This window comes from Eurosta solidaginis, chromosome 5, assembly GCF_040869045.1.
Source record: "Eurosta solidaginis isolate ZX-2024a chromosome 5, ASM4086904v1, whole genome shotgun sequence".
Taxonomy (NCBI): Eukaryota; Metazoa; Arthropoda; class Insecta; order Diptera; family Tephritidae; genus Eurosta; species Eurosta solidaginis.
Genome location: NC_090323.1, coordinates 72,773,043 through 72,800,794, shown reverse-complemented (window position 1 = coordinate 72,800,794; position 27,752 = coordinate 72,773,043). Strand labels below are relative to the sequence as shown.

General features: G+C 35.8%; 1 pseudogene; it reads right to left on the bottom strand.

Moving 5' to 3' along the window:
* Positions 1-7,911: 7,911 nt before the first annotated feature.
* Positions 7,912-27,752, bottom strand: part of LOC137254183 (piggyBac transposable element-derived protein 1-like) — a 99,096-nt pseudogene continuing 79,255 nt past the window's right edge.

Below are 27,752 nucleotides of genomic sequence, written 5' to 3'. Positions count from 1 at the left end.
TTTTTCTATAAAATTAAGTTATTAACCCAATAATCAGCGAATAGAGATCGAATTAAGTTTGAAGCAGTTTTCTTAAATTTATTTGAAAAAATACGCGCATAAATAACTCCATTCCAAAAATGCGTGTTTTCCTGCTGAAATGTAAATGCGCAGTATACCACGAAATTAGAGGCATGCACAAAATTTGGTGTACGTAAATTCGTGGTATCGCTTTAAGCGGTAATTTTAGGTTTATATTCAAATTTTTTTTCTATTATCAATATTCATTCAAAACAATAGTAAAGTAGTTGAAATCTATAATGCCATTATTTCGTTAAAATGTTGTGCTTCGCAGAGCTTTTTGATTAAAATATTGACGAATAGATTAATAAAAGTGTACCACGAAATTACATCAAAATCTTCCTCGGGGGTTTATTTAATAATTAAAATACTTAAAAAATATGGTTTCTTATGAAGTTTTAAAGAAAATATGAAAAACATAAAGTATTATATTACCCGAATTTCGTGGGTACCACGAAATTCGATACATCACAAAAAAAGTTTGTCCCTAATTTCGTGGGTTAGAAATATTAAAAACAAAATGTTAAAAAATTATTGCAATGAGTTTTGCAGTAATAGCAAAGAGGATAAATACAATAAGAGCCGTCACTAGTTATTTTTTAGGCATTTACTCGATGTATACTGAGAGGTAGTCGCTACTTTTTTTTTGGGCGAGATGTTTATAAATGTCTTCTATACATTTTCGTGGGGCTTTCGTGTTTTTTTTTCCGACTGCATTTAACTAACTTATTTAATTCTCTGTCCAAAAATCACAGTTGCGCAAGGGGTCTACACGGCATGGATAAATGCGAGACAATTAAAAAAGTCCCTCTCAGAAAACATTCGGCATAAATTTTTTCAATTTCCAGCGAAATACTCGCCACAAAATAACGAGTGACGGCTCTTATGGTATTTATCCTCTTTGGTAATAGAAACGTTTAAGAAATGTTCACTAAATACCAAAAAATTATCATCATAAAAAAAATTACCGATACAATTTTTACAGGCTTAACAAAATACACTGGACTAATTAACACTTTAATTAAGAGGCCTCCTTACAACAGGCTCATTTTCCGAGCTTCCAACTTTATATTGCTTGATATTTAATATTAGGTTTAATATTAAAAATTAGTAAAATATCAATTATTATACCTTAAAAACCAATCTTTATTATGAAATTTTCAGTTTAAAGAAACACTCCCCCAATTCCTTGTTTGGAAGAAAAAATCGAAATGCCACGAAATAACGTACTACCACGAAATTAGGGACACTTACCTTATATGTGTACTAAATATAAATTAGCAAAATCGGTTGAAGAACACGCCCAAGGGCGTTCCGTAGTCTATGCCTAAGCGCGACATCCGGTCAATGCAGCTCCTGCCTTGGACGGTGCCACTTTTCTAGATGTTCAGGTCTCCGCGACGGCAACCCCCCGATGGGTTTCATTGCGCCATGTTGCCAGGCCGCAAACCCAAATACACCGGTTACCCCAATGCTTCCCCAACGACGTCCAGCCCTAGGGCCATAACAGCAGTTGCGTCCTAGCCTTTTACAACCCAGGCGTAGTCACCCGTCACTTACTCCCATAGTGACGACGTCTCCCCCGTTGCACTTCAGAATTTTGCAGTTAAACTGTAATCGATAAACTGGGAAGATCACGGAGATAGTCGATTTTATGAAGCGGCACAACATCCGCATTGCTGCGATTCAAGATACTAAACTCATAGCAAGATCTGCAGACCTGTTCTGGATATAATGTACACAGAAAAGATCGCGAGAGCGGAAATTGAGGCGGCCTCGCGTTTACCATACACAACTCAGTGCAATATCATATATTTGATCCCGACATCGGCCGCATGGACAGTGCCTTAGAACGTCAAGGCTTATCTGTCCGGTCAGGCGATGCAAACCTAGATATCATCAACATCTACATCTCTCCTACCACATGTTGCCCCAGTGGATACCACCCTAAAATCAGCGCCTTACTCACTGGCAATAATCGCATTATTTTAGGCGATTTCAATGCCCATCGCGATCCATGGCATTCAAACTTGCAGGCGGACAGTAGGGGTGAGATGTTGGCGGATCAAATAGAAGAAACGACGTTCTGCACAATAAACGGAGACGCCCCCACACGTATTGTAGGAAGCTGTTGCGGTTCGCCGGATATATCAATCGTGAGCGCAGGAATCGCAAACTGCGTCAACTGGCAGCCGATGGTAACATTGGCATCCGACCACCTACCTATACTTATTTCGCCCGAACGTACAGCCGACTTCATCGTCACAGAAAGACGCACTTTCATAAACTTCAAAAACGGAAAGTGGGACGAATACAAATCCTTTACAGATAACCGCTTTGCTGCCCTCCCTACCTCGACTGATGCTCGTCAAGGGGAGCGTGCTTTCCGCAAGGTCATCGAATCCGCCTCGGCTCGCTTTATTCCCGCCGGTAGAATTCCCAAAATTTGGCCTCACTTTCCGGCGGAGGCCGCAAATTTAGCGAGAGAACGTGACCTTAAAAGACAGCTCGATCCCGGCGATATAGGGATATAAACCAATGCATCAGATTACTTGTGGATGAACACAAGCTGGCAAAATGGGAGGAGCACCTAAGCGATTGTAACCTCTCTGCCGGTGTAGGTAAGCTTTGACCCACCGTAAAGTCCCTTTCGAATCCGACTAAGCCCAATGATAAAATTTCCATCGCCGTTGGCGATAAAGGGCTGTCGGATGCGAAAAAATGCGCGAGCGTTTTCTGCCGACAATACATAATGCATTCTACGGTCGAAAAAGATAGACGGAGGGCCAACAGACACGCATATAAACATAAATTCAGCGCGTCTCCAATTACCATCACCGCCAAAGAGGTTGAGGATGCCATCGGTCATGCTAAACCATCCAAAGCAGTGGGCCCAGACGATATAGCCTTTCAGATGCTTCAAAGCCTAGGTAAATAGGGGTTCAAATATTTAGCACATCTCTTCAACCTGTATCTTTCCACCTCTGTCATTCCCGAAAAATGGAAAATGGCCAAGGTGGTCCCGCTACTAAAGCCTGGGAAACCAACTAACATAGGAGAGTCATTATTAAACAATTTTAATTTTAGAGTGCTAAACGACTTATGCGATACAACATATAAAATTGAAACAACACCTTTTAGTCGTTTAAATTGTTTTATTTATAACAATACAATTGTTTCGACACGCGCGTGTTGTCATCATCAGTTGCTAGTTTTCAACTTTGAAACTGTATGTTGTATAGGAGAGTCATATCGTCCGATATCTCTCCTATCGCCAGTAGCCAAGACGCTTGAAGCCATTTTTCTCCCCTCAAATCAAATTTGCAGCTAGCCTGCCATCAGCATGGCTTGAGAAAACTCCATAGTACCACCACCGCGCTAAATGCCATTAGCACCCAGATAAATTGCGGTTTAAATCAAACCCCACCATAGAACAGTACTCGTTGCCCTAGACCTATCAAAAGCTTTTGATACGGTCAACCATGGCACGTTACTGCAAGACATGGAAGGGTCTACCCTTCCCCCATGTCTTAAAAGACCCGCAAATTATCTGGGTGGGTTTCAGGACATCGGTGCAATTTAGAAATGAAACAACAAAAGCAAGAAGAATTAAACAGGGGGTGCCAAAGGGTGGTGTGCTACCCCACTTTTGTTTAATTTCTACATATCTAAACAACCTTCGCCACCAGAAGGAGTTACTATCGTTTCCTACGCCGATGACTGCACAATAATGGCCACAGGCCCAGGCCCAAAGATCGATGAGCTTTGCAACAGAATAAACGGCTACCTCCCTGATCTCTCCAGTTTTTTCGCCTCGCAAAACTGGCATTATCACCGAATAAATTCTCGCGGCCCTTCTTACAACATGGACGTCTCAAATGTCGACCATTTTGAACATCCACGTTGATGGCACTACGCTACCGACTGTCCTACACCCCAAAATCTTGGGTGTGACGTTTGATCAGGATCTGCATTTTGATGAACACGCAGCCGCAATTGTACCGAAAATCCAGAGCCGTAATAAAATCCTCAAATCCCTTGCTGGCAGTACTTGGGAAAAGACAAATACGCTCATTACCACATACAATTGGCCAGCCGATTGCATGCTACGCGTCCCCTATATGGTCTCCAAACCAAAAAAATTACCCACTGGAATAAGCTAAAGGCCTGCCAAAATACTGCGCTCAGAACCGCCAAGGGCTGTCTTCTTATTTCCCCAGAAACACCATCTACATAATAAGGCGAGAATACTCCCATTAGGGAGAGAAATGAGATGCTAACGAAACAGAAACCTGGGCATCACAACAGACATCTGATTGATGGGCCAATACCGCCTAGGGACTTAAGGCTGAGAAATCAGCCGTATGAATCAAAAAAATACAAGCTGGTCCTTGGTGAACACCACAAACAGGCGACGTACCTTTATGCCAGGAATTTGCCGGTGAATCCAGTACTCAAAAAACAGTACCCAAAACTTGCGGAAGAGGAACGCATACTCCCCCAGGGAAACGTGAGTCACTCTGGCTCAACTTCGTTCTGGATACTGTAATAGGTTAAACTCTTACATATCCAGAAGCACCCCGACATACACACTTGCAATGGCGCCCCACATGACACCAACCATCTCTTTAATTTTAATGTGGAACCAACGCCTCTAACACCCCTTTCATATGGTCCACCCATGTTGAAACAGCAAGTTTCCTTGGACTCCCGTTAGAGGATATTGATGAAAATTTGTGATCGGTCGCACATATTAGGTGGGGCGAACAATTGCTACAACAACAACAACAACAACAGTACACCTCGTAGGAGGTTAAGTCGTGGTTCGCACAATTTATTTTTCCTACAATATGCGGACTCCGAAAGAAGTACGCTGAGGCATATTATTTTACTAATTAGAACTTTTTAAGTGTACAAAAACACTCAAAAAGCTTGTCTAGAAAAACGTTTCCTTCTACCTGATGATTCTGGCTTCATGTTTTGAAACTGTTTTTTGGTGACCTAGCTCAGTGGTCGTGTTTGAATATCCCATGTGTATTTTAGTCGTTGACCTGCAAATTCTATTTACAAAAGATATTTGATGCTAACTTCATGAACTTATCCTGAAAATGTCACAACGCAACGGGTTCTTGTTATCTATATATTAATACGCTAACAAAATTTCCATACAATCAATTGACAGGCTCTTTCGCATAGTTAGCATACGTAAAATCATATAAAAGTTATATGAATCGATTCGTATGGATGAGCCGCAGCTAAGAAATATTACTCTATTTGTTTATAATTAATAGAAAAAGTTTTTTGTAAATTTGCACAATCTCTCCAAATATCGATATTTACTTTCGTGCCCAAAAGTGCGCCATCTGTAGGATCAATTATGTTAGTACTGTAAGACACAAACCTACATATTAGCCGTGTTTTTTTTACACGTAAACGTCTATACGCTTATACTTTATATGGACTGCTAAGCGTCAAACTTTAAATACATCTCTGAAATTGCTGCGCATAAAATGTGTACTACTTATTTCAATACGCATTATACTCAGATGTAACTGAAATATGTGTATATGTTTCACCCTCTACTCTAATTCTATGTATTTTATGTGTGTCCCCAATTCATCGCAACTGATTCAGCTATATGTTATACCATATGGCCATCAGAGGGTTGTGTCTCCGCTTTTCGGTACACCCTGTGGCTGTAGCTAGTTATTTAACCACAGCCTCTAGATGGGTCTCCTAAGCATTATCTAAGCGAGTATAGGTGTTTTTTTTACGCGCAAACGCAAACGTATACGCGTGTATAAAAAAATACGGCTATTATGTTGAATTCGAAATTCGAAAAGCTGCGTAGTTGTGTTGCTCAAATGTTTCACCTACATATATACATATACGTACGCGCCAGATGGTGAAAAGATAAAACATGGTTTCCCATTGTTGCCACTTTCCTATATTGGTCTCTACCAAAATCCTAAAATAATTGTTCCAAAATTAGTGTTAGCGCACAAAATAACTTTAAAGAGAAGTAATTTTTAACCAGTCCATTTTTTTGGACAAATTTTAATTACACGTAAATGCATAGGTCTTTATCTAACAGATTCTTTGTTTTTTATTTTAGTAGCTTTAAAAACACATGAAATCACAAATAATGAGCTAACTTTTGTTTAAACTGACTAAATTTAGTTATAACAATTATTGGCAAATTTGCCCGAAAATGTTTTTGCATTTGCAGATTTAATCCTCATTTTAGATAAAGTATGTCTTATATTGAAAAAAAAAAATAAAATAAATTTGCTACAAAAATATAACATTAAATTTTTTATATTGTCTTTCATGCTAATTTAATTTATTTCTTATTTTATTATATATTCTTTTATTTCAACTTAGTTTATTATTATTTAAATGCAACTTGACTGAATCGGAAAATTTCACGTTGTTTATTAAACGAAATAAAACGTCCCAAAAACCTTTTTTGATTTTACGTCAAAATAGCAACCGGCATCATAGCGGCCGTATTGCATGGGCAGTATATTACCCACTATATTTATTATTAGGCTAATTTTGTTGAATTATATGCCCATTAATCGGATGCTTAGATCCCATAACCCTAATTTGTTTATGTCGCTTAAAGTTATGAAATTAATTTTATTTTAGCAAATGTGTTTGCGTGAATAATTTCAATGTTTTGTTTGTTTTTCTTTTCTTTCTAATTTATTCTTCTTTGTTATATCTTAGTATTACATCGTTCACAGAAGATATTTTATGGTAGATATGGTCATATATATTCATGAAATGGAGTGTTTACAAATTTCATACAAATTAATTACGTACATAGATCTATGGGAATCCCAACATTAAACATCTGGACATTAGAATCTTCATATTTCCACAATGATAACATTAAAACCCGGAAAAATTCTAAGTGCACTTCTTGGGTTTTTATATGGAACTGTTTATTCACTTTACTTAATTTTTTCGAACTTTAAGTACTTTATTTTTTTCCTTTCATTTAAAATTTTTTTTGGTAAACTCTGCCTTCTTTCTCATTACATAGTTTTTTTTATATTTTTATTTTATTTTTTTATGAAGGTATCCTCTATTCTATTCGAAATTTTCGTTTTGTAATTATACAAAATTAAACTCGGTAAAGCGCCAATTGCATACCTAAGGGGTGGCGTGAAATAGGCTAAATTCCTTTAGCAAATGTCTTCGTTTTTAACTAAAAGTTCGTGTTTTTGAATTATGACACTATTGAAGTAAATGGGCGATATATGTATGTGGGTGATATAGGCCTACTGGGGAACCGAGCACCCAAAACTAACTTCGGTAGCGTTACCTCCAGGGTGATGTGTAAAAAAGCTATTTTTAAATTCAATTTCAAGTAATTTCACCATAATTCTATGTCAATTTCATTTGATTTTACATATGTATATTTATATTTTTGTTTAAGGAGATGCATACCAAAACGTTATAATTACATTTGAAAAGTTTGTAGAAAATTTAAGAAAATGCAATCAAAAAGTACAACGTCTTAGATCAAATTCAAAATTTTACTGAAAAATTTAAGTAAGTTAGACCAGTTTGCTATATTTCCACTCACTGCTTAACTATTAACCCTCTAATGAATGAATTTTTGTTTGGCTTCAAAAAATTTAATTAGATTAATTTCATGTATCTGAGCTCGAATCTGCTAATAATTTTTTAATTTGACTTTTCGTTTTCGGGAAATAATTAAAAAAGTGCAGTCCGCCTTGAGGCGGACCCATGCAACAACGCCTGGATAGTCACAAAAAAGAAAACAGCAATATATTTCGAATCTTAAACATTTTTCAGAGATTTATTTCAAAATTGTGTTTATTGTTTAGTGTGGAATTTTATAAAACATTGTTTTGTTGTAGAAACATAAATTTGTTTCACATTTTACACAAAATGCTTGGGTTTCTGATTTACAACCTGAATACTTGCAAATTTTCTTTCCGGATCTATTTAAAACTTGCACCAATGTCCTGATTGTCATAGCGAATGTCTATTGGTGGCATGTACGCCTTTTTCGCTTTTAGTTGAGGGGAAGCTAAAGCGGGCCGACCACGTTTCGTAGACGGAGTTGAACGCATCCAACATAATACTTCTGCACCTTCTGTTCTGAACTCAGGTAGGGTATACTGCATTTCATTAGGATTTTGATGCAACCTCTTGTACAATATATAAGAATTAACCATTGCCACATCTAGTAAATGTTAGAATAAGCGAGCTGTCCACTTTTTTGTCTTCATTCGAATATGGTATCGTCCGATAAGTCCATCCAATAAGTCGTTTGTTGTATTCTTTGCGTATTGCTGGGCAGCTTATATCAATTTTTTCTTTATCTTTTCGATCCCAAAGTGTTATTGTTGAGGAGTATGATGCGACTTATAAAGGGTTCTGATCCCACATAACTAGAAGGAAGACGAACTGGCCTTGTATCGTACCACAGAACATTGCTTACTTCCACGCCACAAAACTGCTTCAACTTACATTTCTCTTTTGGAGTTCAGCATCAGTAGAAAGTTTAATGTTCGGAAAGCGATTTGCCCGCACTGTTCCCAATCTCTAAATTCCGCGGCTTTTCAAATAAAATAGTAGTCCTACTGATGTATGGAAAATATCGAAGTATAGGATGTGATTTATATTGTTCGGTATGTTTTTTGACTATCTTAAAACGACGTTTGAAGCAGCTCCTAGATCAGATCACTCAGGAAAAACTTTATTGTCCCCAACGCTGCAATATAATTCGAAATTGTAAAAAAAACCCGTATAGTCGCAGAGAACACATAACTTCGATATGGGGTTTTGCCGAAATATACTGCTCAAAAGGATTTTTTTGCATTTTCGAAAAATATATTTGTCCATCCACACAAAGACGCTGAAGCATAGGAATTGGACCGAAACGGCTATTGGAATGTTGAATACATCGGGTCAATCCACGTTCACCCTTCTTGGCACATAAAGAATTGTCATTAAAGTGAAGTTTTGATCGGAGCTCCTCAAAACGATTACAAGTCATTGCTAAGTGTACCGGTTCCAGAGAATACTGTCCCCAATATGAGCGAGAACTCGGATAGCAGAAAATTGATATGAAAAACAATATCCCAAAAACAATATCCCCAACAATTTTCGATGTTCCACTTCGTCAATTTTAAACTTTGTAGAAATATCGTTTTTCAGCAAAGGCTACGAAAATAAACACACGTATCTGCATGGGTCCGCCTCAAGGCGGGGTTATTTTAATTCAATTTACTTATCTTCTGACTATAAATATTTTCAAAAATAATGCTTCTTATGTATAAATAATACTATTTAAATTCGTATTCAAATTTTTATTCCGCTCTCCAGCACCACAAACTATTTTTCATTTTTGTATAAAAAAGCAAAATGCAGCGCAAACAATTAAAATCACGCGAATTGGATCAACCGCAATTTCAAACTGATATAAGCTCAAAGCCAACATTTGAATGACAAAACTAATAGCACATAAATGAAGCTTGAGATATTCTGCACAGACTTGTATAAAATTTGTTTTATAAATTTTAAAACTTTTATATTAACTAAATGATTTTGTATTGCCCGTCTAAAGGCGGAAGTATGCACTAGAGGGTTAACGCATTATTGCACTACCCCAATACTGGATGCATAGACTGAGTTGAAAAAAATTCAAGTAACCATTTTAAATTTTCTTTTTACAATATGAAGAACATCATAACGAATATTATTTAATGTTCGACCTCTAGAAAATCCCTAACCTAAGTTGCATTGCACAGTAAAAATAATATATTATTTTATAACATATACATATATACATACGTACATACAAGCATACTTGCATACTAAATTACCGCTAACTCCCTGTAATTTAGGCATTTTAAAAAGATTACTGTTATTACAGCAACACTACGCAAAAGTCAAACATTTCAAAAGGCCCATGTACATTGTTTAGAACAGCAGCCTTCAAAAAATGTAATTGGAAAATATGCAAACAATCTCGTTCGCCCGTTAAGAGCGTAATGTCAAAATTTTAGTTGACAAATTTATGTAAGCTTGTACGTACACACATATATACATAGGTACTTATATGCGTATTTGCAACAATAGAAACCACAGTGCCGTTGAGATATGCATTTTGGAAATTTCTAAAATAGTTTGCATGTGACAGACATGGTTTTTAACTGCATGGGCTCCCACGTGATAGGCAATGTGTGTGCTTACATAATATTGGTAGGTGCACGTGGTTTATATTTACCAACTTTGACAGCGCAGCTTACGTATCGTGAATTCAAAAACTAGCCAGTGTAAATATTAGTTTAGAACTTAATTTCTTTACTACGATGAAATTAGTCCGAAAAACATAAATATTTTTCCTGGGAGAAACTGCAATATCTAGGGTAAAAAAGTACCGCTCTTACATTTCATTTTGTGTTCTGTACTACATGGGTCTCACACTTGTTCACTGAGAGCAATCTTTGTCCTGACCATAAGAGCGAGTAGTGAAGCATATTTCTCTCTCATTACGTATCTACCCCAACCACGAAAGAACTGACACACATAACATCTTCGCCGATTTTAAAACTGCCTTCATAAAATTCTCCACAAATTTTTAAAACATGTTTTCTAATTTCTGAATGGTGAAGCGGAAAAATAAATTTTCTAAAATTTGACGCTAAATGAAATTTGTAATTAATCGAATGGAGGTGTGAAAAAGACAGCAGACGCATTTAACTAAAAGCTCAAATTGAACTTTTAATCTACTAATCCACATACATTCCAAAAAATATGTGTATGGGATTTTGTAATTGAAATAAATATTTTGCTGACATAATTTTAACATGCAATTGGTCATATAAAACAATAAAATAAGCGACTGAAAAACCATTTGAAAGGTAAAAAATATTTAATTAAATTAATTTTTTGAACTCAAATTGTGCAGGATGAAAGTGTTGTATTAATACAATTACAATTCAAATGAACTGATTTATGCAAATGAATGCAAATTGGTAAATCCAGCGTCACTAACGTGTTACTGCTCAAAAAAAGTACATTTCCATTATTATATTAAGACAGTTTGGAGAAATCGTATGATGCCAAGTTTTAGAGAAAGATGCATCGAACCCTTTATGTGGAGCTTTAAATGAACACTAGAACTTTCGGCGAAGTTTCCGTGCAACCGGATGATAGAGAGTTTTGGTAGTTATGGTACTTGAGCAAGTTTTATTATATCATGTCATAGTTTGGTGGGTAGTGACCTATATTTTGATTGCACTACACTTTTATAAGCGTTACATATATTGGGAAAATATGAGTGATCACAATTTTTTTTTTTATCACTATAGTGATAGTGCTGCCTTTCTCCAGAACGACTAAAAACACTCTTGCAGTCTATAGACACAATTAGAAACAAAAAATATCATTATTGGAAGTTTTCTATGCCTCCACTCAAAAGAGCGTAGAACATTTTTTGTGCACTAAGCTAAACTGAAAATATTTTCACTACCAGGGTCCGTATCATGCTATACGATCACGGATAAAAAACCAATTTCAATCAAATGATAAATATGAATGTATCAAGCTATTCAAAGGAATGTTAACACATTATGAATCTAACAAGTGTTTACAGCCTATTTTTCACGTATTCGCCAGTAGCCAAGACACATGACACCATTATGCTTTCCCGTTTTAATTCAAATTAGCAATTTTCTAGTCGTCAGCATGGCTTCCGAAAATTGCATAGCACTATCACCGTTGCGTTAGACCTGTCAAAAGCTTTTGATACGGTCAACCACGGCACGTTACTGCAAGACCTGGAAGGATCTCACCTTCCCCCAAGTATCAAAAGGTGGACCGCAAATTATGTGCCTGGTCGGTAAGCATTGGTGCAATTCAGGAACATAACATCTAAACCAAGAAGAATTAAACAAGTGGTGCCACAGGGTGGTGTCCTATCCCCACTTCTATTTAACTTCAACATATCAACGCTACCTTCACGACCAGGAGAAGCCACTATCATTTGCTACGCCGATGACTGCACAATAATGGCCACAGGCACAGATCCACAGATCGATGAGCTTTGTAACAAAATATATAAAAACAGCTATCTCCATGATCTCTCCAGTTTCTTCGCATCGCGAAACCTGACACTGTCACCGACCAAATCATCGACGACCTTATTTACAACATGGACGCGCCAAATGTCGACCACATTAAACATCCACGTCGATGGCACCACGCTACCGACTGCCTTACACCTTAAAATCTTGGGTGTGAAGTTCGATCAGGATATATGTACATTTTGAAGACAATGCAGCCGCAATTGTACCGAATGTCCAGAGCCGTGATAAAATCCTCTAATCTCTTGCCGGCAGAACTTGGGGTAAAGATAAAGAAACGCTCATCACCACTTACAAAGCAATTGGCCAGCCGATTGCATGCTACGCGTCCCCGATATGGTCGCCAAGCATAAAGGTTACTCACTGGAAGAAAATACAGGACTACTAAAATGCTGCCCTCAGAACCGCTTGGGCTGTCTTCTTATGTCCCCGCAATCTACACAATGAGACGAAAGTACTCTCCATTAGGGAGGGAAATGAAATGCCAACCAAACTGTTTCTGTTGAATACCCAGAAACTTGGGCATCCCATTAGACATCTGATAGATGAGGCTACACCTCACAGGGGCTTGGGACCTCTATGCCAGGAACTGCCCGGTAAATCCGGTACTAAAAGAAAAATATCCAGAACTAGCAGAGGAGGAACGCACTCTCCCTAGGGAAACGCGCGTCACTCTAGCTCAGCTTTGATCTGGGTACTGTAACAGGTTAAACTCTTACATATCCAGAATCAAACCCGACATACAGAATGTATGTCCTGCTTGCCATGTGTAACCACATGGCACCAACCATCTCTTCAATTGTAATGCGGAACCAGCGCCTCAAACACCCCTCTCACTATGGTCCACCCCTGCTGAATCTGCAAGTTTCCTTGGACTCCCGTTAGAGGGCATTGATAACAATTTATGATTGGTCGCACCTATTGGATGGGCCGAAGCACTGCTCCAGCAACAACAAAAACACAACAACTGGTACATTAATGCACTATCCCCATCTCTGAGTATATCTGTAAACTTATTGGAACTAAAGTTGCGTGCTAAAGTGTCGGCAGAGCATAGAGTAGTTGCATTTTCGAGCGCCGCTAGGTTAGTCCATCTGTGGCAGATACGTAAAATTATACATTTGAATACCCCAGACGTTTTCGCTTGAGGGTTAGAAAACATTGGAGGTAGGTATGCCTATCGCAAAAGGCGACTTAAATCCAATGTGGGTACCCAATCCAGAGTAAGGTACATTACTCAGAGGTAGACTGCTGTGGCGTTGTGTACCAATTGCGGAACCAGCCAAGGTCTATAAAAACTTGTGTCGCAGGAAGCTGGAAGCTTAGTTGTAATTTATGTATATATATATATATATATATATATATATATATATATATATATATATATATATATATATATATATATATATATATATATACTAATATATAAAAATCACGTATCACTATGTTTGTTCCCGATGGACTCCTAAACTACTGAACCGATTTTGAATTTGTTTTACACCCCGTTTGTAGTTCAATCTTGAAGCTTGAAATATGGGATAGGTTATATCTCAGTTTATAGTCGCAATATTATCTTATTGCAATTTTTTTATTTGTTTATACGTAATAAGAAAATTTTACGTATACGCACCGGCACTCACAATTTCAAGTGGTACGGATATACTTCCGTATAATTGGTTGGTGTTTAATTAAACAACGTGCTTATCAATAAAAAATATTATAGCGAATGATATCAAGTATAGCACATCACCAGAAGATTAGCCCCGGGCCCGGGGTTTCTGAGGGTGCCCGCGATTTAGAAGTACTAAGACATTGTTTTTAATTCAGGATTCTTTAGTTGTTCCATGTACAATTTTTAAGCCGAATTTCAAAAGCAACGAAAATCTGCATTTCGTTTTAATATTATAGTGAAGTTATTTTTTTGTTGGTTCTTTGGCCTTTAGTTTGTAAAAATGTTTGTAAATTGTCGAGCTCGAGGCCATACAATATTAAATAACACACAAAGACAATTTTTTATTTGTATATTTTATATATTGTCGTTTTTTTTTATTTATCCATATTTCGACTAAAATTAAAAGTCATCTTCAGGACTAGAAATACAAAAATACAAGTATTATAATAAAAAACACAAAAGTACATGTATACATTTGTCTTACATCGTTGGATGTACCAGATCGACTAATTTAAAATTTGATATGACAAAAACGAAAATAAACATAAAAAGTAAACAAATAAAGAACCCTAATTATAAACAAAATTCTTAACTAACAACAATATATAAGAAACATTATATGAAACGCTATATTTTGGAGATGCTTCACATAATCAGCACACCCAACGATAAGAGAATGAATTTTAAGTCAGACACAGACCAATGCGCACACGCATACAGACAATTGATAAAGAGAAATTGCAAAAATTAATGTTATACAACAACATTTACATACTTGGTGGGAATTTAATACATACTTATGCTATGGGTGTCGCTCACAGTTTAACTTTTTATGCTATATTGTTGTTAGCTAAGACTTCTGTTTATAATTACGGTTCTTTATTTGTTTACTTTTTATGCTTATTTTCGTTTTTGTCATATCAAATTTTAAATTAGTCGATCTGGTACATCCAACGATGTAAGTCAAATGTATACATGTACTTTTGTTATTTTTATTAAAATACTTGTATTTTTGTATTTCTAGTCCTAAAGATGACTTCTAATTGAAGTCGAAATATCGATAAATAAAAAAACGACAATATATAACATATACAAATAAAAAGTTTTCTTTGTGTGTTATTTAATATTGTATGGCCTCGAGCTCGACAATTTACAAACATTATAGTGAAGTGTGAAAAATAAAAATCTATATATATAAAAAGAAAGGCTAAAATGTGTTTTAGTTGGTCGCCGGTGTTTGAAGAGATGCGTCGGTCGATGTTCTTGAAGCTTTCACACAAGTTGCGTAAACCTCACGCGGTGGTTACTACATAGGTTTGGTTGCGATCGACGTACAGGGTCTCGAGATATAGGCCAAAGCGTGGGCCAGTGAATGCCTAGACAGTGTTTATACAATATGGATATCAAATGATGATGATTGCTTTAGTATAGAGTAATATATTATCCAGAGACGGACAGGGACTGGGATTAGGACTAGGACTGGGACTGAGACTCGGAGTGGGACTGGGACTAGGACTGGAATAAAATACATACCACCCTCTGGGACAGGCAATAAGGGATGCAGAAAAATGAGAAGAAATTGAAAGAAGAGAAAAGAGAGAAGGAGATTGGGAAAGAAATAGAATGAGACGAATATGGAGATAGATGAAGCGAAAAAGACGGAGGGAGGATTGAATAAAAGGATTAGGAAAAAGTGAAGAGGGGGGAGGGCAGAGTCAGACTGAAAAAGCTTATTAAAATGTATGCAGATAGGCCAAATTTAGGGCAGAACAACGTCTGCCGGGTGTGCTAGTTTCATATATATACTTTATTTGTATACTTAAATAGAGGTCTCATCTTCAGTTTGATGGAACCTCCCTTTTAGGCAGTTTTGCGATGACTCTGTTTTCTTTAAATGCGAGAAGACTTCACTTCTGATTTCGATTTATAATTTGACAATACATTTTTGCCTTGGAGGTTTCGCCACAAAAGCTAAGGCGGTCTTTTATGCTTTTCACAAATTGTTGAACAGAGCTTTCATTGAACGCCGATAAAAAGATTGATCACATCATTAAGCTTATTATTTTGTATACTGGTAATTGGTGTCAAGCAGATGCCTATTGGTAGTTGAGAACAGGGGCTCAAACCATTATTCCTTTTACGATAAAATTCAATCGAAATTATTATATCTGGACCTTCAATTTTTAAGTCAAAAAGATGTTATTAAGATCGGACTTTTAAAAAATGATGTTCCGAATTAATTAATATTTCTGGACTAAAAAAAGAAAAGTCCGGATCTAATTTTTATTTACGGACTTTTTTGCAAAAATTTCAGAAAATAAAAAGGACATGACTCGTCATGAGAATACTATGCACAAGACCTCAAAATTTTTCGTCTGGTATAATCTTTTGACCTAAGTTTTTGCGACTCAGAACACAAAAATTACTATTAAAATCGATCACTTGCTGATAGCAATCAATAATTGTAAAAGTAGGGAACATGAAGTGATTAAGTGTTCACTCTTCTCTCCGAGATATTTTAGGCTATTCTAAAGCGACAAACTTCAGATGATTGATGATATCCCTGCGAACGGACATTACTATTCCGGTGTTAAGAAAACGTTGTAATAACTTGTATTCCTTAATTGCGATTCGGCTGTTGTTCACATCCTCTTTTAATTGTAGTTTAATTGTGGAACTGTATATTTTTTTTGATGGTGTCCCAAGGGTCAGAACAAGATGCAGTGTTCAATTCAAGACTGGCTTAGAATGTATATTGGGGCTCACGTTGTAGTTCCAAAACAATCGGATTTCATTGATTATAAAATTACAGAAGTTTCAGGTAGGCCTGGTATTTCGCGAAAGTAGATGGTGATGTGTACCCAAATTGCTATCTGATGATACCAACAGTGAGTTCCGTGTTTGGCTTCGTATGGAGCCTCCATTGGACTAGCGATTTTAATAATAAACTCCGATGTATTTTTGGACACCATGAGGTAGGCCATCCGTGACAGGTATTCACGTAAAATTTTGCGTTTATGATGCCTATGACGTTGAAATGTCAAATAAGTTAAAAAAGGTCTCAATCAGCTGATTTCCGGCCCTCAGATACAGCGAAATGTATCTGATCATTTTGAGGTGTTGTTAGTCTTACATAGAACTTAGTTGACTCACCACCCAGATGGGAAAACAAAAATTTTTTTCGACAGTAGTTTTACTAAGGGATTTACCGATAGATTATCCAAAAACTTGTCCAACTCAGGCCAAACACGAGTATTGCGAAAAGCAAGTATACTACCCGTATACTTGTAGGTAAAATGGTAACCGTGAGTGACATCTCCATTTGAAATAGTTCCATAGTAATACGGCGTAAAATACCATCCGCTAAACATCATAATGATATGTCGCATTTAATTTGTTTTTAATTGTAAAACCCCCCAAACGGTAACATACAAACTTGAGAGTTCAGCGGGTAATAGCTGACAATCCCAGAAAATAGGGATCAATTTGAATTGACCGCGTGGAATCCTTTGAATTTATAAACAAGTGGGAGACATCCTTTACCGATTTAGTTCATATACATATTTTGGGCTCATTTCTTTTGACAAAAGTACTCTGTTAGCAATTTTTGTGATGAAAAATTAAACTGTGTTTAATTTATGACATATAGGATTTGAAGAATTTACTTTGTCATAAGTGGGCTGTCTCCGTTTTAATTTAAATTAATTAATTACTGTTTTTTTTTTTATATCAATTCTACAGTACAGAGTTATTTGCACACTGATGAAAGCTTAATAATATATAAATTTGAAATAAGAGAATACATGATTCTGAGTTTAACTTTTTCATCATCAATCTTTTCGGGAGCTGTGATTATGAACTCGGTATCTCGAACATTCATACTTCATGTTGGTGTAATATCAATAACAAAAACATTGTATGAAGATCGCTCTCGACTCGTGTACTTCACTTGGAGCGGGTTAAAATCAAACTGACTCATTATTTCTCAACATGCGCTGTTTTTTCACTCTCAGTTGCTTCGTTCGACTATTTCTCCAAGGGTCCAGACCTTTCGCGCACCGACGTCAACAACAAAAAAATTGTATAAAGCAATATGAGACTGTCTCGCTAATTATATACAAGAGAATGTGTCAAAAAAAAAGTTGATCTCTATAAGGAAAAATCAATTTACTTAGTGGAAGACTACTCATTAAAATCACTTAGGGGCCGCAACATGGTTGGATTACTCACGCATTTAATTCTGCAGGTATCAACGTAAGAAGGAAATTAATTACGCAGACAGCATAAGAGCTAATCCACTCCAACTATGTCATTAACTATATTAAAAATATACGAAAGGGAGACGATAGTTTTTCTCTTATCCAAAGAGCTAAGGTTAATCAAAAGCAGATGTGACTGGTACGATGGAACTGGATCCTCGACCAGCAATAACCGCAATGTGTGTTTTAAGAAAAATAATAATTCGGGGTTGGTATTTCAGCCTATATATTCAACTGGGTTATTTTTGCCAAATTTTTTAATGAATAATCACTTGGTAAGTGTTTTCCAAAATTTTATATATATATATAAAGGCTATGACCCTTCCTTTATTGATTTCGATTTAGGAGCCGACAAAATAATTCACCACGTATTGCTCTTTGAATAAAGCTTTGATTTTATTTCATGCTTACATTCTATAATATGCACATTATTTACACTTATCCTACGACATTTCTGTCAATTCCTCTTTTATTATCTATCTATAATTATTTATTTTATTTCTGTGCACTTTTGAGTATTTTTTTTCTTTTCTATCACTATGAGTTTCTCTCTCTCATTGCATAGGTCTGTTCCTCCTTACCTACAACTGTTAAAGGAACATATTCCTTTACATCTCCCCCAGCATGGGCGAGAATCGTTCCTCGTGAACATTCTCTTAAGTCGAAGTTTCATCTGCGCCTGTAGCCGCTTCTATCGGAGTGAGCTTTGTGATGTGGAATAGACTTGATTCTGTTTTCTTGTGCCCAAAGTCTATTTTATATATCGAGCTTGATATTTTTTTCTATTATTTTGTATGGTCCAATTCTGAGTTCATCTAATTTTTTTCTATTAATTTTTTTGCCGTTTTCCACATATGTATACTAGGTCTCCTACAGTGGCTGTTGTATGATTTCACGCATTCATGTGCTATTGTAGTTCAAGCTATTTTGTTTTTTTTTTTTTTTTCATTGATGCGACATCTGATTTTTTTAACTAAAGTCTTCTTAAGTCTTTCATTTATTCCATTCGAGAAAGGGGGTTCACTGTCGTAAATATTATTTGTATGTCTTCTTGTTCTAAGAAAGTTTTAAATTCTCTGGAATTGATACCTGTATACTGGTCGGTGAGTAGTATTTTTATGTTGCTGCGATCTGAAATTTTTTTCACTAGTTTTATGAAGTCATTTGAGCTTTGAGTTTTTGATGTAAGTACTGATGCGTAGCTGGTGAATTACTACTAAGTGCATGTATTTTTTGCTTTGATCAATCTGAATTTCTAATAAATTAATTATATTGACGAATTTTAGTTCATCTTCGTGATTTTCTTTTGGTTCTAATATGGGTCTCTGCTTAAACAATATGCTTGGTTGGCTTTTCCTGGCATGTATATTATCTTTATCTCAAATTGTGATAGGTAATATGTCAGATCTTCTAATTCTTCATCTGTTCTAGCTTTTAAGTTTAGGGTTTCTAGTGGTTTATGGTCTGCATATACTAAAAAGGATAGTCCAATCAAACAATATTTGAAATAACTTACTGCTTCTTTTATTGCTAAGCATTCTAGAAATATTGTTTTCTTCTTTTTTTGGCTCTCATTCAATTTCTTTGAGAAATAAGCCACTGGCTTTTCTTTAACATCTTCTTGCACCTGTTTTAAAGTTACTGCTATGCCTTCTAACGATGCATCCGTGTAAGTCTTGATTGGTAGGTTTGGACTGTAGATTGCTAATATTGGTTTTGAGCACAATAACTGTTTTAGGTAAAAGTCTAGTTAAGTGGTCGACTGCTAATACGCGTCAAAAAATATCGAGAGAGGTGTCAAAAGACGCGTATTAATCTCGAGAACAATAATCCGAAGGCAGCAAAGAAAAATTTTATCTCTGTCCGGAGATATTTGCAGTTGAAATTTGCGATTTTCATGTGGTTGTTGTTGTTGTGTGTGGCCATCGTGGTGTGATGGTAGCGTGCTCCGCCTATCACACCGTATGCCCTGGGTTCAACTCCCGGGCAAAGCAACATCAAAATTTTAGAAATAAGATTTTTCAATTAGAAGAAAATTTTTCTAAGCGGAGTCGCCCCTCGGCAGTGTCTGGCAAGCGCTCCGATTGTATTTCTGCCATGAAAAGCTCTCAGTGAAAACTCATCTGCCTTGCAGATGCCGTTCGGAGTCGGCATAAAACATGTAGGTCCCGTCCGGCCAATTTGTAGGGAAAAATCAAGAGGAGCACGACGCAAATTGGAAGAGAAGCTCGGCCTTAGATCTCTTCGGAGGTTATCGCGCCTTACATTTATTTATTTATTATGTTGTTGTGTTGGGAACCCACAAAAAAATTGTCAACATAAGTGTTTTGTGCGGATATAGTTTTGGTCTCCAAACCGGTGTTGGGCCCACCCAGGGTAATTTGTTATAAGCGCGGCCGAAGGCCCCCAACGCAGGAAGGTGTTCTGCGCGAAAATACTATGGATCCCACCCCCCGGTTCGGAGGTACCCGCGTGTCTTTTTTCGGCTTTTCGTTAATATTTTTGAACGAGTTAACATTTTTATTTTCCGCCTTTGGATTATTATTACTGATGTCAAGACGCGTAGTTTGACATGTCTCTCGGTATTTTTTGACGCGTATTAGCAGTCGACCCCTCAAATAGACTATTACCCTGTTTTATTGTGTCAAGTGCTTCTTGACATTTATTTGACCAGACGAATTTTTGTCCTTCCGTTAGTAATTTTGTAAAGGTTCTAAGATTAGTGCGATTTTTGATATATATTCGTGATAAAAATAGATGTTGCCTAAGAAACATCTAACGTGTGTTTAATTTTTGGCGTTGGAAATTCTTTTATTGAGATTAGATCTTCTGTTAGCCATTGAATTGTGTTATGCTGTATCAAGTACCCCAGATATTTGGTAGATTCCGCGGCAAATATGCACTTGGAAAATTTTAATCTTAAGCCTTCTTTTTGTATTGCTGTTAATAACTTTTTTAGATATAGTACGTGGTTTTCAAATGTGTTTCAAAATACTAGTATGTCATCTATGTAATTTGTAGCACAGTCTGCGAAATTGTATTTTCTGAGAATGTTACTTAGAATTCTCTGGAAAATTGCTGAAGCAGTTTTTAATCCGTATGGTGCTCCACTTTTTATTAACCCAAGTGTTGCTAAGCATATACAAAAAACATCATCATCATGTGACATCAATATTAATGAGTATTTGTACACATTCCTACTTAAAAAATAAAAATAAAAAAAATATTTGTATTTTGTAATCCCTACAAACTATTCGAAAGAGATGCGCAATGGTGACAGATATGCGAAAAATTCAAATGGTTTTGATTTTAGTACAGTTATTTGCCCAAGTAGCGCAACCAAACCACAGATCATTCAAACCTTGTTCAAATCGGTGATTGCTGCAAGTAGATTTGTGTGTATAATTTTAGATACATGCTAACGCTCGTTTTGTCTGAAATCGGCTTTAGCGAGCGTTGATGACGAAAACACAAAATGATTCGTCTATACTAATTCATTCGCATGCTCACCTGCATGAACTTTGGCCCACCCAAACACTAGTTTACTTATTCAACAAATATCAACATTTTTTAGCGTCTGCAAGTAGATACGAATCAAACAAATTGATAAGTTTCAATAGCTGGAACCGCGTTAAGGCTGCAGGAGACTAAGTTAGCTATCGGTATATGGCCCGTGTTGGCATTTATCCAATATGGGTTATGAGGCACGTTCATGAATAAAACATACATCCTTCACGTATTAAGTCTAGTGAAGGGTATAAAATCATTAAACTTTAAATCGTGTGCAAGTAATCGCTGTTAGTTATCGTTCACGTCGTTACTTTCAAATTGTACAAATTTTTGCATATCTTGGCATTGCAGCCAAACATCAGACTTCTCTTATATACAGAAAGGAAAGGGGCAGAGAAGTGGGACATGTAACGAATTTGCAAGTGAAATGTTGCGGTTTTTTAGCTGAACATAAAATCTCTACACTCATTTTGCTTGTTTGCTGCAAGTAATTGCATTTTACTTACGACTTATTTTGCGATAAAATATATTGAAGCATGCCAAATGGTGATTTTGTATGCAATATGCAATTCATCAAAATCACCACTTAAATTACTTTTAATTCATTGAGTTCAATGCGCAAAGTAGCGATGGTCCACATAGACCACACTGCTTCCTTGCGCAGCACTCCGATGTAGCGTGAAAGTTTCAAGGATCAATCAATGCCGTTGCTAAATCCCCCATAGGATTTAGTAAAAAATTATATTGAAAGTAGTTTTTCGTACACTTATATGTATGCAGATTTTTTATTTTTCTTGTATGTATAAGTTTGGGAGCTGTGTATATGAAAATATGGATTACGAGAGTGCATTTCTTGTTGAACTCTTAAGGTAGTACTATTTCGTTATACCAAGAATTGCTAAATTATAGTGATTATATTTATAAAGTAGAAAGTACTATAGTTTTTCTGGTTGGTTGATAAAGTAGTTTGAACTGAAGTATTCATTAATTGCATTCAAAAGCCACGATAGTTAGATGTAAGATATAATGTATTTGATGTATTAGAAAAGTATGTTGAGAAATAATTTTTAGCTTGTTAAACTAAACGGCTATTAGTAAGGAGGATAGCGCTCGTTCATCAATTACCCACAAAGAATTGTATAGGATAATTGATTAGTTTGAAACCCAATACACATGACCAAAACATTGGTTTAAAGCCGTAAAGCAGATTGGTGAAACTTGTAAGAAAGTCGAGCAAAATATTACCTTTCAATACAATTTGGTCAAATTCAACCACTTGATAAGATTTCCAAACAGGGTATGTACTCCGGCATATTATTAAAATATAGTAATCTAAAGTAGACATACCTAAAAATCATCCCTTAAAACAATTATTGGAAATTTTTTAATTTAATAAAAATTTTTTTACATAAAAAATGTTCGGTTAGGTTAGGTTGAACTAGGTCAATAAAGACCTCACATAGACTGAATGTGTCCATAATGTTATCAGAATTTGTTTAACGACCAGACGGAAGAACCCCAGTCAGGTGCCAGGACATATGTTATAGAATAACTCCGTCCTCTTGGGAAATACTAGTTTTCTAGGACCTAGCTTAATTTCTGCCTCAAGATCAAGATCTGGCAACTCTGCCGCCTCTAATAGCTAGACCTTTGGCCTAGCGAGTGCAGGAAATGAACCCAGAACGTGCTCAATCGTTTCTTCCTGCAGCTCACACTTCCTACACTTTCTATTATTGACGAGGCCTAACTTATAAGCATATGACGTCAGAAGGCAGTTTCCAGTCAGTATGCCCATCGCGAACCTTAAATCTTCTCTCCTCAGAGATATGAGCCAATTTGTGAGTCTAATATCGTAGGCCTTGCACATGATCTTTGAAATTTTGCAGCTCCGCGCTTTTGTCCACGTTTTTCCTGCTTGATGGATTATATGCAACTCCTGTCTCCTTTTGATTTCTCCCAAACAGATTGGGACGTCGTTGACTCAGAGAGTTTTGCACGCTCCGTCGGCCTTTTCGTTATCTTCTATCTCTTTATGACCGGGAAACCAGTAAAGATGTATGGTCCGGCCTGAGCGAAGTTTTTCCAATGGTTCTTTGCACCCCAGAACACTTCTTGATGAAGAACTGTGTGAGATTATTGCCTTAATCGCAGCCTGAATATCAATATATAAATTGACGCGACTGCAGCATAATCACGCTTCCTCCAGAATTTCGGCTGCGTTCTTCACTGCTATAACTTCCGCTTGAAAAACACTGTAGTAATGTGGTAGCCTGTAGGATCTACTTATTTCTGGGTCGACACAGTAAACCGCAGACCCAACCCCTTCCATTAATTTGGAACCATCCGTATACACGTGTATAGCATGTTATGCCATTTCTTCGCCCCGGCACAAACCCTCCGGCTCAATTGTGGCCCCAATATCTCTTTCGAAGCTCAGACACGAGACCATATATTCCGTTTGCCCGATATTAGATGGCGCTATACTGCAGTGACCACAAGACCTGCTCTCAAGCTGCCCCGAGGCCTTAAGCCTTGTTGCCGTTGCTAACGCGATCTTTTTGGCCATTAGATCTGCAGGCGGGATATGTAGAATGGCATGCAATGCTGCTGTCGGGGTAGTTTTTAAGGCTCCCGTTACGATAATCATTGATACTCTGCCTACCGCCTCCCTCATTTTCGGTACTTTAAGTTAAAAAAATTATTTTAAAAAAGCTTTGAAGATAAATCAACAAAATTTTCAGCAATTATTAAAATATCTAAAATTTTATATAAAATTCTTTTGCAAATTTTATTGGTTTTTTATCATATTTTTATACCTTTCATGAAAATGAAATGGTATATTAATTTCGTCACGAAACCGAAAATTGTAAGTCCTTAAAGGAAAATAGATAGACCCACCATTAAGTATACCGAAATAATCAGGTTGAAGAGCTGAGTTGATTTAGCCATGTCCGTCTGTCCGTCTGTCCGTCTGTCTGTTTGTATGCAAACTAGTCCCTCAATTTTTGAGATATCTTGATAAAATTTGGTGAGCGGGTGTATTTGGCTGTCCGATTAGACATTTGTCGGAACAGACCGGATCGGACCACTATAGCATATATCCTCCATACAACCGAAAGAGGATTTTTGTAATATCTTACTCAATTTAACAGATTGAAGCTTCAAACTTCACCATATACTTTCGTATATTGCACATATTGTTGCCGGAAAAAATTGATGAGATCGGTCGTATATATAGTATATATCCCCCACAACCGATTGTTCAGATAAGGAACTTTTCGTAATTACTGCCCTATTTTAAGAGCTAGAGACTTCAAATTTCAACGAATGCTTACGTATATAGCATATGTTGTTGACTGAAAAAATCATAAAGATCTGTGGTATATATAGTATATATATGGTGGTATATATAGTATATATATATAGTATATATATATATATATTTTCGTAAATTGTAGCCCTATTTTAACAGCTAGAAGCTTCAAATTTCACCGAATACTTACGTATATAGCATGTATTGTTGTCTGAAAAAATCATAGAGATCGGTTCTATATATAGTATATGTCTCTTACAACCGATTGTTCAGATAAGAAACTTTTCGCAATTTCTACCCCATTTTAACAGCTATAAGCTTCAAATTTCACGGATTGCTTACGTATATAGCATATATTGTTGTCTGAAAAAATCACAGAGATCGGTTGTATATATAGTATATATCTCATACAACCGATTGTTCAGATAAGAAACTTTTCGCAATTTCTACCCCATTTTAACAGCTATAAGCTTCAAATTTCACCGATTGCTTACGTATATAGCATATATTGTTGTCTGAAAAAAATCATAGAGATCGGTGGTATATATAGTATATATCTCATACAACCGATTGTTCAGATAAGAAACTTTTCGCAATTTCTACCCCATTTTAACAGCTATAAGCTTCAAATTTCACCGATTGCTTACGTATATAGTATGTATTGTTGTGTCAAAAAATCATAGAGTTCGGTGATATATATAATATATATATGATGGTATATATAGTATATATATATAGTATATATATATTTTTTTTACGATTTCGGCCCCATTTTAACAGCTAGAAGCTTCAAATTTCACCAAATGCTTACGTGTGGAGCATATATTGATGTCTGAAAAAATCATTGAGATCGGTGGTATACATAGTATATATCTCATACAACCGATTGTTCAGATAAGAAACTTTGCGCAATTTCTGCCCCGTTTTAACAGCTAGAATCTTCAAATTTCACAAAATGCTTACGTATATAGCATATATTGTTGTCTGAAAAAATCATAGAGATCGGTTGTATATATAGTATATATCTCATACAACCGATTGTTCAGATAAGAAACTTTTCGCAATTTCTACCCCATTTTAACAGCTATAAGCTTCAAATTTCACCGATTGCTTACACATATAGAATATATTGTTGTCTGAAAAAATTATAGAGATCGGTTGTTTATATAGTATATATCTCATACAACCGATTGTTCAGATAAGAAACTTTTCGCAATTTCTACCCCATTTTAACAGCTATAAGCTTAAAATTTCACCGATTGCTTACGTATATTGTATCTATTGTTGTGTCAAAAAATCATAGAGATCGGTGATATATATAATATATATATGATGGTATATATAGTATATATATATACATAGTATATATATATAGTATATATATATAGTATATTTATATATAAAGTATATATATTTTTTTTACGATTTCGGCCCCATTTTTACAGCTAGAAGCTTCAAATTTCACCAAATGCTTACGTGTATAGCATATATTGATGTCTGAAAAAATCATTGAGATCGGTGGTATGCATAGTATATATCTCATACAACCGATTGTTCAGATAAGAAACTTTGCGCAATTTCTGTCCCGTTTTAACAGCTAGAATCTTCAAATTTCACAAAATGCTTACGTATATAGCATATATTGTTGTCTGAAAAAATCATAGAGATCGGTTGTATATATAGTATATATCTCATACAACCGATTGTTCAGATAAGAAACTTTTCGCAATTTCTACCCCATTTTAACAGCTATAAGCTTCAAATTTCACCGATTGCCTACACATATAGAATATATTGTTGTCTGAAAAAATTATAGAGATCGGTTGTATATATAGTATATATCTCATACAACCGATTGTTCAGATAAGAAACTCTTCGCAATTTCTACCCCATTTTAACAGCTATAAGCTTAAAATTTCACCGATTGCTTACGTATATTGTATGTATTGTTGTGTCAAAAAATCATAGAGATCGGTGATATATATAATATATATATGATGGTATATATAGTATATATATATATATAGTATATATATATAGTATATATATATAGTATATATATATATAAAGTATATATATTTTTTTTTACGATTTCGGCCCCATTTTAACAGCTAGAAGCTTCAAATTTCACCAAATGCTTACGTGTATAGCATATATTGATGTCTGAAAAAATCATTGAGATCGGTGGTATGCATAGTATATATCTCATACAACCGATTGTTCATATAAGAAACTTTTCGCAATTTCTACCCCATTTTAACAGCTATAAGCTTCAACTTTCACCGATTGCTTACGTATATAGCATATATTGTTGTCTGAAAAAATCATAGAGATCGGTGGTATACATAGTATATATCTCATACAACCGATTGTTCAGATAAGAAACTTTGCGCAATTTCTGCCCCGTTTTAACAGCTAGAAGCTTCAAATTTCACAAAATGCTTACGTGTATAGCATATATTGATGTCTGAAAAAATCATTGAGATCGGTGGTATGCATAGTATATATCTCATACAACCGAATGTTCATATAAGAAACTTTTCGCAATTTCTACCCCATTTTAACAGCTAGAAGCTTCAAATTTCACCAAATGCGTACGTGTATAGCATATATTGATGTCTGAAAAAATCATTGAGATCGGTGGTATACATAGTATATATCTCATACAACCGATTGTTCAGATAAGAAACTTTCCGCAATTTCTGCCCCGTTTTAACAGCTAGAAGCTTCAAATTTCACAAAATGCTTACGCATATAGCTTATATTGTTGTCTAAAAATATCATAGAGATCGGTGGTATATATA